The following is a 12,745-nucleotide window of genomic DNA, read 5'->3' on the forward strand; positions in this document are numbered from 1 at the left end:
CACTGCGCCGCCTCTGAGCCTCGATTTGCTGTTCTCTTTCCTTCTAGTTGTAGAGTCTCTCTTCAGCCAGCCTTCCTGTGGTTCTGGGTGATGTCCGTTCAGTCTTTTAGTTGTATTTTTGAAATGGTTGTTTGCGGCAGCGGTCTCCGGTGTTTACCTACGCCGCCATCTTGGTCTCTCGTAACTTTATTCTTAAAGGATATTTTTGTAATATAATTCTGAGTTGACAGTTTCCCTTCTTCCTTTTAGTACTTTAGAGCTATCATTCCATTGTCTTCTGGTTGGCGGTCATTTTCTTTAGCTTGGTCTTCGGAAGTTTGATGGTGGTTTATCTATATGTGATTCTCTTTTGGAGTTTGTTGAGCTTCTCTGGAAGTACAAATCAGTGTTTTTCATTATACAGGCATGTGCCGCTTAACAATGGGGATACCTCTGAGCAATGTATTGTTAGGCTATTTTGTCATTGTGTGAATGTCTTAAGTGTACTTACATGAACCTAGATGGTCTGGCATATTACACATCTATGCTGTATGGTATAGACTGTTTGATCCTAGGCCATAACCTTATACAGCATGTTACTATATACAAAACTATACAAGATTAAGTCAAGCACAAGAGAAAATGATGCAATCAAGACACATGGTAAACTCAATATGAGGCTGCTGCTAGCCTAATATAGCATATTGTTTTACAGAAAACTTTTTTTAAGTAGGAATGCACTCTAAAATAATGATAAAAGTATAGTATAGTAAATATATAAACCAGCAGCATAGTCATTTATCATTATTAAGTATTATGTACTGTACATAATTAAATGGGCTATACTTTCATATGATTGGTAATGCAGTAGGTTTGTTTACACAAGCATTACCACAAGCACTTTTATAATGTGTTACTCTTTGATATTACTATGGCTACAATGTCACTAGGCCATAGAAATTTTTTTTTTTTAAAATATATTTTATTGATTTTTTACAGAGAGGAAGGGAGAGAGATAGAGAGTTAGAAACATCGATGAGAGAAACATCGATCAGCTGCCTCCTGCACATCTCCCACTGGGGATGTGCCCGCAACCCAGGTACATGCCCTTGACCGGAATCGAACCTGGGACCTTTCAGTCCGCAGGCCGATGCTCTATCCACTGAGCCAAACCGGTTTGGCGAAATTTTCAGCTCAATTATAATCTTACTAGAGGCCCAATGCACGAAATTCATGCAAGGGACTCAGCCCCTGCTGCGCAGCGGCTGCCTCTGCCTCGGCCCCCACCACTGCAGCTTGTCCAGAAGGCCATCTGGAAGGATGTCTGGAAGGATGTCTGGTCTAATTAGCATATTACGCTTTTATTATTATAGATGGTATCACCACTGTATAAGTGGGCATTATTGACTGAAATGTTATATGGCACATGACTGTATTTGGAAGTGTTTAGCTATTATTTCTTCAGATATTTTTCTGCTTCAAGCTCATTCTCTTTATTTTTTGAGAATCCAATTATATATATGCTAGATCATTTGATATTATGCCAAATATCAATAAGCAACTCTTTCATTTTTATTCAATCTCCCCCCCCCCCCCCAACTTCTTCTTTATTTTTGTGCTGTGCTTGGACTCTAGATCTCTTTAATGCATCAGGAAATTGTCTCCAGGCAGAGAGCCAGGGTGAAAAAAAGGGAAATAATAAATCAAATCAATGTTATTATTAATCTGTCTTCAAGTTCACCAACTCTCTGCCACCGCCAATCTTCTGTTAAGCTTATACAGTGATTTTTTTTTACATTTCAGTTATTGTACTTTTTAGTTCTAGAACTTTCATTTGCATCTTTTTGTAATTTCTATTTTCCTACTGAGACTCCCTATCTGTGCACTCATGAAGACCATATTTTCCTTTAATTATTTGAACATATTTTTCTTTATTTCTTTTAATACTTTTATAATAGCTGCTTTTGGATCACAATCTAGATCACATTTTAATTTTTTTTGTATGTGTGATTCTTTTTCTTTTAAATTTTTTGTGTTAATCCTCATCTGAGGATATTTTTTTCCATTGACTTTTTTTTTTTTAGAGAGAGTAGAGGGGAGGAATGGAGGAGGAGAAAGAGAAAAACATCGATGTGAACGAGACACGTCAATTGGTTGCCTCTCCCAATCCTCTTTGGGGATTGAACCTGCAACCTAGGTACGTGCCTTTGACCAGAACTGAACCCTCAACGGTTTGGTGCGTGGGCTGATGCTCTTACCACTGAGAAGCACTGTCCAGGGCTGTAAGTAATTCTTTAATTGAATGTTGGACACTGTGAATAATATGTTATTCTGTATTATTATTTTTTTCAAACTCAGTCTCTATATTCTGTCTCCTTGTGGATCTCCTTGGGGTTTGAATTTAGTCTTTATTAAGGTGAGACTAGAGTAATTCTTATTTTAGGGTGTGGTCATTATTCCTAAACATTTGTGGAATCTTCACTTTGGCAGGCTCCAGCACATCTCTGTCCCACCAGTACTCAGCTTCTAGTACGTATGTTTTACTTTCAACCCTGTAGTAGCTATTTAGAAAACATTGAGTGTCTTACCCTGAGATATTTACCTAGTCTTCAGCCATGGACTCATAGAGGATCTCAAATTGAACTTATGGGGTTTCTCTATGTACATTTAGCTGTGATACTTCACTCTGCAAATTCCAGCCTCTTTAGTTGCCAAGAATTCTCACCTCTGCCTTCTCAGCATAGTATGACCACTATGCTGTGCTTGGACTTCAACTCTCTGTATTTTAGACAGGAAATTGTCCCTAGGCCAGCAGTTTTCAATATTTTTCATCTCATGGCACACATAAACTAATTACTAAAATTCTGCAACACCAAATATATATTTTGTGCTGATCTGAACAACAAAAAAAAATAGGTATAATTTTGATTCATTCACACCAGATGGGTATTGTTTTGGCTGTTGTCATTTTTTAAATTTGACAATCTAAGGGAAAAGAGGTCAGTTCCCTGACTAAATAGTCAGGTATTGACTATTTTAAAAATCCTTGCAGCACACCGGTTGAAAATCGCTGCTCTAGGCAAAGAGCCAGTGTGATTACAGGCTGATCTCATGAGTTTCCCTTTTTGCAGGAATTGAAGTCCTATGCTGCTTTTTGTCCATGCCTGGAAACAGTTTACACATATATTTTCTCTAGTTTTGTACTTGTTTCCAGTAGGAGGACTAGGCCGACACCGAGTATTCCATCATCAAAAAGAGAAACCCTTGTCCGGGCTAGTGGCTCAGTTGGTTGGAGTGTTGTCCCCTCTACTGAAGGGTCGCTGGATCGATTCCCAGTCAAAGCACATACCTGGCGTGTAACAGGATCAATATCCCTATCACATCAATGTTCTCTCTCTGTTTCTCTCTCTCTCAAAATTAATACAACATATCCTTGGGTGAGGATAAAAAAAAAGCAGAAACCCTAAACTGTTATCTTTAATAATAGCTAGTATTTATTGAACATATACCTTTTGTAGGTTTTTCTTCTGTTTATTTCATATGCATTATCTCTTTATCTCTATAGTGCCATGAAATAGGTATCACAGATTTATAAGTGAGAAAACTAATGTGTAGAGGGTTAATTTACTCATGTCAAGAAATCTAGCAAGTGTCTGAATCTGGACTGAAATACAGACAATCTGACTCAATAGCTCATACTTTTAAACCATATATTCCCTGTCTTGACAACAGCCAGTGCTTTGGGAATATCTCTCAGTGCCATTATTACCACATAGACTCCTCTAAGGAGGAGATGAAGCACTTCATATATAGAATGAATTATTTATATGGGAACCCTAAAAGAAGATGTTGCCATGCCATATTCTGAAGTTGACGTTCCTCAAGTAGTTTTGTGAGTCCTATTTTAGCATAACAATTGCTAATGATTGCTTATACTCACGATTTGTATGATACAGGGGCTTATAATTTCTTACTAGCAAACACTCAAATCTTTTTAAATAGCTGAAGCAGAGCCAGACTCACTCAACCATGGCCCTTGCGAATCCCAAGCTTTATCTTGTGTATTCATATGCTTTTCTTATCTGTGGACCACCTGTTTCTTTAGTCACCTCTGTTTTAAAGTCCTAGGAATTCTTGGCTGTCCATTCTTAGATATCTTGGGTTTTCTTTTAGAGGGAAAATGGGAACAAACATTTCATCTATTCAGGTGAAGTAAGGAGAAGAGGAAGGAAAAAGGTATTAAGCTGCTGCTTGTGTTTGTGTTTGTGTTTGTGGTTGTGATTGTGTGTGTGTGTGTGTGTGTGTATGTGTGTGTGTGTGTGTGTTTTAAAGCTGGAAACCCCAGAGAGTACCAGAACCAGAGTAGACACTGTTTTCTGACTGCTTGTTTACACCTGCCTTGACAGATGACCAGGGGATGGGGATGTGTGAGCATGTAGGGCTTGGTTACATCAGAACTGAGTTGCCTTAGCCGGTTTGGCTAAGTGGATAGAGCATTGGCCTGTGGACTGAAGGGTCCCGGGTTCGATTCTGGTCAAGGGCATATGCCTGGGTTGTGGGCTTGATCCCCAGTAGAGGACAGGTAGGAGGCAGCAAATCAATGATTCTCTCTCATCATTGATGTTTCTATCTCCCTCTCCCTCTCCCTTCCTCTCTGAAATAAAAAAAAAAAAAACATATTAAAAAACAAAACAAAATGAGAGCCATGCTTTTCATACAGAGTACTGGTGAGCATTACTCCCAAGTGTGTGCAGCAGCAAGGGGCAGCCAGGATTTAGGACTCAGCCATGTGTATTGGGTCTTGGCTCAGCACTAGTGGCACAGCTGTAAATTTGGCCAGATGCCCTGTTATGTCTCCCCATCATGTTACAACCATTTAGTAGTCTTTGGAGGATAGGGAGTGTTAACCTGAGGGGAGAGATGTGCTAACAGAGAAGCAGTGTGGGGTAGCAGACAGAGACCTGAATTCTAATCTGAGTTAAAAATCCCTTATAAGCCCTGTCATCTTGGGTAAATGACCTTATTGAGCTTTGGTTTAATTCATTCTAAAATGGGAAGTATAATGTCTGTTGTTTCTAACCTTCAGGATTATTGAAAGTGAAATAATATATATGAAAACTATATGATCTAAACTTGTTTGTAAGTAATTTTCTGAGAGTAAGAGAGTCAGTGGCATGCAACTTTGGGAAGTTTAGTTATTGTGCACTTTCTAATTTGGGGGAAACAATACAAATGAAATCAGTGGCCTGGGGAAATTAAGACATCACAGAGGAAGAGCATGGACCAGCATGGAGTGTCAAGGAGTATTTGGATATGAGTCTGTGAAAGTAACTGAAATAGGCTGCCGAGAGGAGGCAATGAGTTAACAGACTTTTCCTGAAGTCCCTCTGGTGCTCAGCACTGTGCCAGAAGCTGTGGAGAAGTTGGCAGAAACAGAAGGCAGAGTTTATACCCTCTTTGGGCATATAGTCTCTCCAAGAGGTAAGACTGGATGATGGTAACAGATGTTTCCGGAGAGTCAGCAATTTGAGTAGGTTGGTGACTAGGAGCTCTTGAGGGATAAAGGGAAGGTTTGAGGAGGAGATAAATATTCAGTTACCTTTACCAGTCCTGTTCACCTTCAGGCAGGGTGAACCTCATTCTGTCAGTTTAAATCAGTTCTTCTCCCAAGCTGGGCTTTTCTAATGTAGGTAGTTCTATACCTGCTAGCTGATAGGATCTGGCACAAATTGGGTTGCTCCAGGCTGGAGGCTGACAAACTGCATGGACTTGGGTCAAACACCTGTAGCCTTCCTTCAGCATCTACTGTCCAGTCCTACCATGGGGCCTCTATTTCGCTTTCTTGACTTTCCAATTCTTCTGCAGGGCCAGGAGCCCATCTCTGTACCTTAGCTGATTGGCTAGGTTGATACCATCTCTGCAGAGGTACCAGCAATATCTGAGCTATGCTATGGAATGGATATACAGTTGACCTTTAAACAATATGTGAATTGTTTTCAATAAATACATATAGAACTGTCAATGTATTTTGTCTTCCTTATGTTTTTCTTAATAACATTTTCTTTTCTTTTTAAAAAAAAAATTTCTTTATTGATTTCAGAGAGGAAGGGATAAGGAGAGAGAGAGAAACATCAATGATGAGAGAGAATCATTGATTGGCTGCCTCCTGCACACCCCACACTGGAGATGGAGCCCGCAACCTAGGCATGTGCCCTTGGCCGGAATCGAACCTGGGACCCTTCAGTCTGCAGGCCGATGCTCTATCCACTGAGCCAAGCCAGCTAGGGCAACATTTTCTTTTCTATAGCTTACTTTATTGCAAAAATACAATATATAATACATACAACGTACAAAATATGTGTTAATTGATTGTTATGAGTTAGGTTTCTGGTCAATAGAGGCTATTAGTAGTTAGGTTTCAGGGGAGTAAACATTATATATGGATTTTGAATGCATGGGAGTCAGACCCTTAACTCCTGCACTGTTCAAGGGTCAACTATAGCTGCATTTGGGGAGTTAAGGTAGTTGGGGGGTGAAATTAGGATGAATTATAAATGTAAGGATATTTGATGGTGTTATTTTAGGTAGATGCCTAGGGAAATAGTGATTCCATGGGTAATTATTTGCAAACAAAACCAGATTGTTGTTAAAGTAACGTGCTGGTCTTGAAGTTGAAGTAGTGACCAGTAAAAAGGATAAATGGCCGTCACATTAAATTGATTGGCTACAAAGTGCTCCCCAGGAAGGGAGCCATCTTTCAGGCTTTACTTAGGGTTTCAGTCAGGATTACAGCAGGAAGAGCATGACATACTCAAAGTGTTTAACTGAAAAGAGTTTGATAAAGGGGCTATTCATGGAGGTATAGGAAGAAATAAGGGACTCCACATGAACTGATGAGTAACGGGCCAGGGACTACCAATAGCTGAAAGCTGAAATCACACTTTCCTCCCCTTCCCCTCTCTGCTGAAGGCAGAAGGGGAGGGAAATATGTCCAAGAACCTGATGAGAGCTGTAGCTATAGGAAAGGGGCTGCCCAGCGTGCCCCTCTCCATACAGCCCCTTTGAGGGTATTTGCCCTCAAACACCACTTTACTATCATCTTGAAGTACCAGCAAACAAACATCAATAGTTTTAAATGCAGTCACTGGCTCCTGGATCAGGATAGCACAGAAATTAGGCTTTTATAGTCTAATGCCTGACTTCATCCTGATTTTTCCTACTGCATCTAAAACCAAAGTTCTGCCAACCCTTTGATTCTTGACTTAGATTTCTCTGGATCTTTCCCATTGTAGAAATCTCCCTAAACTAGTCTTATTCTTTCTGGTAGAAGCTTAGGATAAGCATCCAAGAAAGGCGTGTCTACCTTCCCTCCCTCAGGGCATCTCTTCCATGTTCCCAACCACTTTTTGAATGAATAATATCTCTACAATAGGGACTTTCATTAAAATAAAACACAATGAAAAATAAACAAAGAAAACCTTTGTAGAGATTCGTAACTGGGGCTTTCCATTTTCTTCTCAGTTCAATACACCCCTTCTCTGGGAAATCCTGGTCTGAGAGTCCAGGCTTCTCTGGGCCAGTCCTTGGCTAGCAGTTCTGCAACCATGCTCCTCCTTGCACTTCCGGCTGTCTCTTTTCACCAGTTTCCTCTTTCTGCTGCTTCTGAACATGCGTACATCTCCTTCTAAAAACCTCCCGGAAACCTGACCTTGCCTCCCGAGCAGTCACTTTTTTTCCTCACCAGCAGACATCTATTTTGGCTGCATTTATGTCCTTAGTATCTACTTACCTGTTAATCACTTATGATGCAGCCACAGCTCCTATCAGTTTGTTGAAACGGAATTCACTGTCATTGTTGTCGTCTTCTTCTCCAAGTCCCATTGGCACTATTTTAGTGCTCATTCTCCTCTACCTCTCTGTCTCCATCCTACAGAGAATTAAGCAGTGGTCAACTTGGATGTTAGACATCACCTAGTATCACCTTTCTCCTAGTAAGAACCCTTTGTATATACTTCTTATAGATGGTCATTCAGCCTTCATTCAAATAATTCCAAGGATGATCAGTACTTGGCGAGGTAATAGTAGTTGCTTGAATGTTCTTCCTTACATGGAGCCAAAACAGTCTCCTTCCAACTTCTTTATTCATTAATCCTTGTTCCACTCTCTCCCTTTACATGTAATATGTTATTTATTCAATTCAATTCAGTTCACTTTGACAAACATTGAGTGCCTTTTGTATACAATAGGCTGTGTGCTTGAAGAAGCATAAATACCAAGATTCCAACGAGGACTTTTTAGATTCTTTCAAAAAGAAGAAAGATAAATAAGGAAGCAATTGGCTCAAAGTTTGGGTAAGATGATCAGAAGTTACCAGACGAATGTATTTGGTCCCTCAGTTTATGAGCTAGTTTGATTCATTTTTTATATGGTAATCATTCATCAAACAGACTTTTATTACTGCCTACTAAATGATGTTCTAGGTACCGAGGATACAGCAATGAAGAAGAGAAGCAAAAGCTCTGTTCTGTAGAACTGATTTGCTAGTGGAGGGCATAGAGGTTAATCATGTGAAAACATTATATAATTTTAGGAAATGTTGAGTTTCTCAAATAAAATAAAGGTGGGGGGTGCTTAGGGTTCTTTTGGATAATGTAGTCATGGAAGACCTCTTGGAGGAGGTGGCATTTGCATAGATACCTGCCAAATCAGAGGGAGTGGTCCATGAGGGAAACAATAGCAAGGGCAGATGCTTAGCACATTTGGGTAGTAGCAAGGTCAACATGACTGGAGTGAAATGAACATAGAAAATTAAAAGTTGAGATTGGAGAGGTAGATAGGGACTTTCTAGGCTACAGTAAGAGGCTTAGATTTTTGTTCTGTGTGATGAAAAGTCATTGGAGGATATGCTCTGATTCATATTTTAATCTAGCTACAGTGTGAATAGTCTATAAGGGGCAAGAGACATTTAGGTGGCTGTTTTGAAGCTTAGGTGAGAAATGATGGGGATTAATGTAGTAGATGTGGAGATGGTGGGCAGTGTTGGATTCTAGATATATATGCATTACAGAGCTAACTTAACTCAAAGGGATTGCATATGGGGGTGGGGTGAGGGAAGGAGAGGAATTGTGGATGACGAAGCAGTTGGGGAAATGGTGGTGCCATTTACTGAGATATGGAAGCCTTAAGGAGTAGTAAATCTGGTGTAGAAAAAAATGCAGTATCTTTTTTGTCCAAATTATTTGGAGGTATTTCTGATTTAGAAATCTATTTGTGTCTGGAGGTTGGAAGAGGTCAGGACTAGAGATATAAATTTGAGAACCATCAGCATAAAAAGATGGTATTTAAAGCCAGGAATCTGAATGTGATCATTTAAGGAGTGAGCCTAAGTAGCTGGGAGAAAAATATTAGGTAGTAAATCCTGGTGCATGATACTTGTGGAAGTTATGGAAAGGAGGCGTGGCAGAAAGGAGACAGCAAAGGCTGACTGTAAGGGAGGGGAAACCAGGATACTGCAGTGTTATTGAAGATAGCAACAAAAGTGTTTCACAAATACGGGGTTAATCAACACTGTTGAATGCAGATGAGAGGGGAAGATGAAATGGTAAATTGACCATTGAATTTAGTGATGTGGGGATCATTGGTGACCTTTAAACAAGCAGTTTCAGTAGCACTTGTCGTTTGTTGATTTGTTGATGATAGTCATTCTGACAGGAATAAGGTGATACCTCATTGTTGTTTTGATTTGCATCTCTCAGATGATTAGTGTCTTTGAGCATTTTTTCATATGTCTCTTGGCCTAACATAGTATACTTTTTAAAATTCCTCCTCGTCTAAATGAGCTCAAGTGTTTCTAGGTAATGCCCAGACTGGATAAAGTACTCTGCATGTGGTCTGTCCCATGTAGAATATATCAGGAAAATGATTTCCTTCACTCTAAGTATTCAATGTATATGTCTATTATTGCAGCCTAAGATAGATTGCATTTCTTTTTTTGATGGCCACATTGAACTTTTGATTGATATTAAATTATCACCTAAGTGCTCTAAATTTTTAACACATGTACTATTTCAAAACTACTTCTCTATTATATTATTATATAGACTTAAAAAAAATCCAAGCACTGGACCTGATGGTTGTCACTTAGTGGCACTTAATTGTGTTTGATTTAGCTTTCCATGGTCTACTTTGGGTCCAAATCCTGTCATTCATGGGTTGATGTCATCCTTTTATAAGCAGGTTCCTTTGCCTTCATACAAATCATTAATAAACATGTTAGTTGTTTCACATATTTTGTAGAAGTGGATGGATATAATTATGTTACTAATAAGTATAAATGTTGACAGGGCAAAGCCTGTTTTTAAATACAGTTCAACAGCAAGGAAGGCCCCACACAGTCAGAGGGTCCAGTTCTTAAGATCTGAGTCAGATGGATGCTGTTGTCACCTGGATGTATCTGCAGTAGCTCCCCAAAGCTCTCTCTAAGGTGCATTGGTTCATTCCTATGAACCTCCCTGAGTACACCATTATTTTGTCCACCATTCTCTGTCATCACCTCATCAATCTCATGGGACCTTGGCCAAATGCCCCTTTGAAATCAAGATTCCTTATATTTACATTCCTCTTAATCAACAGTGTAGTAATCTTATTAATAAGGGTTATAAGGTTGTATTTTAAAAAATAAGGTTAATAATAATTTATAATCATTAACTAGAGGCCCGGTGCACAAAAATTTGTGCACTGGCGGGGGGGGGGGGGTGGTGGTGGTGTCCCTCAGCCTCACTTGTGCCCTCTCACAGTCTGGGACCCCTTGGGAGATAACGACGTGCTGGCTTAGGCCTGCTCCTGGGTGGCAGAGGGCAGGCCCAATCCCTAGGTGCAACCCCCGGTCGGGCTCAGAGCAGGGCCGATTGGGGGGTTGGGGCGCTGCCCCCTGTCACACTCAAAGCAGGGTCGATGGGGAGGTTGCCGTGCCACCTCCTGTCACGCACAGAGCATGGGCCGATCAGGGGGTTGGGGCGCCGCCCCCTGTCACCCACAGAGCAGGGCCGATCAGGGGGTTGGAGCACTCCCCCCTGTCACACTCAGGGCAGGGTCAATGGGGAGGTTGCGGCTCCACCCTGTCATACACAGAGCAGGGCCCATGGGGGGTGGTTGGGGCACCACACCCTGTCACACACAGAGCAGGGCTGATCAGGGGGTTGGGGAGCTCCCCCCTATCAGGCACAGAGCAGGGCCGATCAGGGGGTCGAGGCGCCTTCCCCTGTCACGAACAGAGCAGGGCGGATAGGGAGGTTGTGGTCCCGCCCCCTGTCACACACAGAGCCGCAGGGCGATCAGGGGGTTTGGGCTCTGCCCCCTGTCACGCTGCTCCAGGGACCAGGAGGCCTCATGGCTCCGCTGATACCAGTGCTGGGAGGCCTCGTGGCTCTGCTTGACACAGGGGCAGTGAGGCCTCGCTGCTCCGCTGATCCCGGTGCTGGGAGGCCTCGCTGCTCCGCTGATCCCAGTGCTGGGAGGCTCTGCTGATCCCAGGGCGTGAGGCCTCGTGGCTCCGCTGATCCCGGGTTCGTTCGTTCCTTCCTTCCTTCCTTCCTTCCTTCCTTCCTTCCTTCCTTCCTTCCTTCCTTTTCAAAGCAACTACACCATTTGTGTAGCAATCTGTTTTAGAGCTTTTCTATGAATCTGTGCAAGTTAGAGTTGGTCATATCCCAGTGTCCAATTTAGATGTTCAGTCCTCTGAAGAATTAGTGATAGTGATTCTTGAACAAATATTCAGGTTATTTAAATATCCTTAAAATCAAGACTTTGGTATTAGTCAGACTTGAGTTCAAGACCTAACTCTGTATTTACTATCTGGAAATGTGGACAAGTTGTTTAACCTCCTATTTATTCATCCATAAAAGAGGGGAAAATGATAAGGCATACTATATATAACATTGTCGTGGGGACTAAAATAGTTCATGCACAGCAAGTATTTAGCACAGGGCCTGACGCATCCTAAGAAATCAATAGACATTAACTGTTGTTGTTGAGTTGTTCTGGGTCAGTACCTGATGTATTAGTTTAAATCATTGGATGCTTCTTTACTGTCTTCTTCCCCCTGCCCACCCACCATACAAGGATTCAGTTTCATCTTAGCTATGCTTGCCTTACCCTTTTCAGTTTAAAGAGCATTCTCCTTGGTGGAGGAGATAAAAAGCAAGATAAAAGTTGAGTTCCTCGGCCTTCTCTCTGTCATCTTTTAACTTTCCATCATCATACAAAGTTATTTCTATCACTTCCTGGATCGTTCTCTTTTTAACACAGCCTTGACAAGTCTTTTTACCATTTTTTATCAACCTTACGTACTTTTCTTACAAGTTTATTCTTATGCTTTTTTATAACTGTCATATTTTTATATATTATGAGTACAGTCTTGTCTTCTATACATTTTCTTATGTAATCTGATTTAATCACAACTTTCAGGGTATCCATATGTCTCTTTGAAATATATTCTGCATTGGGATTATTAGCTATTATGCAGCCAGAAGCAAACCATTTAAAGCAGCACATTTCTTTTGAATCACATTGATGTTTTAGAAATGTCCATAGGCTTAAATTGGTCACTTTCAACTTTTAATTGTTCTTCAGAAATCATGTTACTAAATTACACATCTTACTCTCCACAGCATCCTCTTTCTAAGCTAGTATAAACCCCAGTGGGATGTGGTCATTTTCTCACAGCAATATCATCAATTCTATCTACATAACTAGGACAAGGACAGAC

The 12,745-nt window shown here is 40.9% G+C and overlaps 1 protein-coding gene across 1 annotated transcript in view; it reads left to right on the forward strand.

The window, feature by feature from the left end:
• GRIN2B (glutamate ionotropic receptor NMDA type subunit 2B) overlaps nucleotides 1-12,745 on the forward strand; it is a 442,854-nt gene that overhangs the window by 48,260 nt on the left and 381,849 nt on the right.

This window comes from Myotis yumanensis, unplaced genomic scaffold (genome assembly GCF_028538775.1).
Source record: "Myotis yumanensis isolate MYYU_CA2020_CCGP unplaced genomic scaffold, mMyoYum1.0.hap1 SCAF_3, whole genome shotgun sequence".
Taxonomy (NCBI): Eukaryota; Metazoa; Chordata; class Mammalia; order Chiroptera; family Vespertilionidae; genus Myotis; species Myotis yumanensis.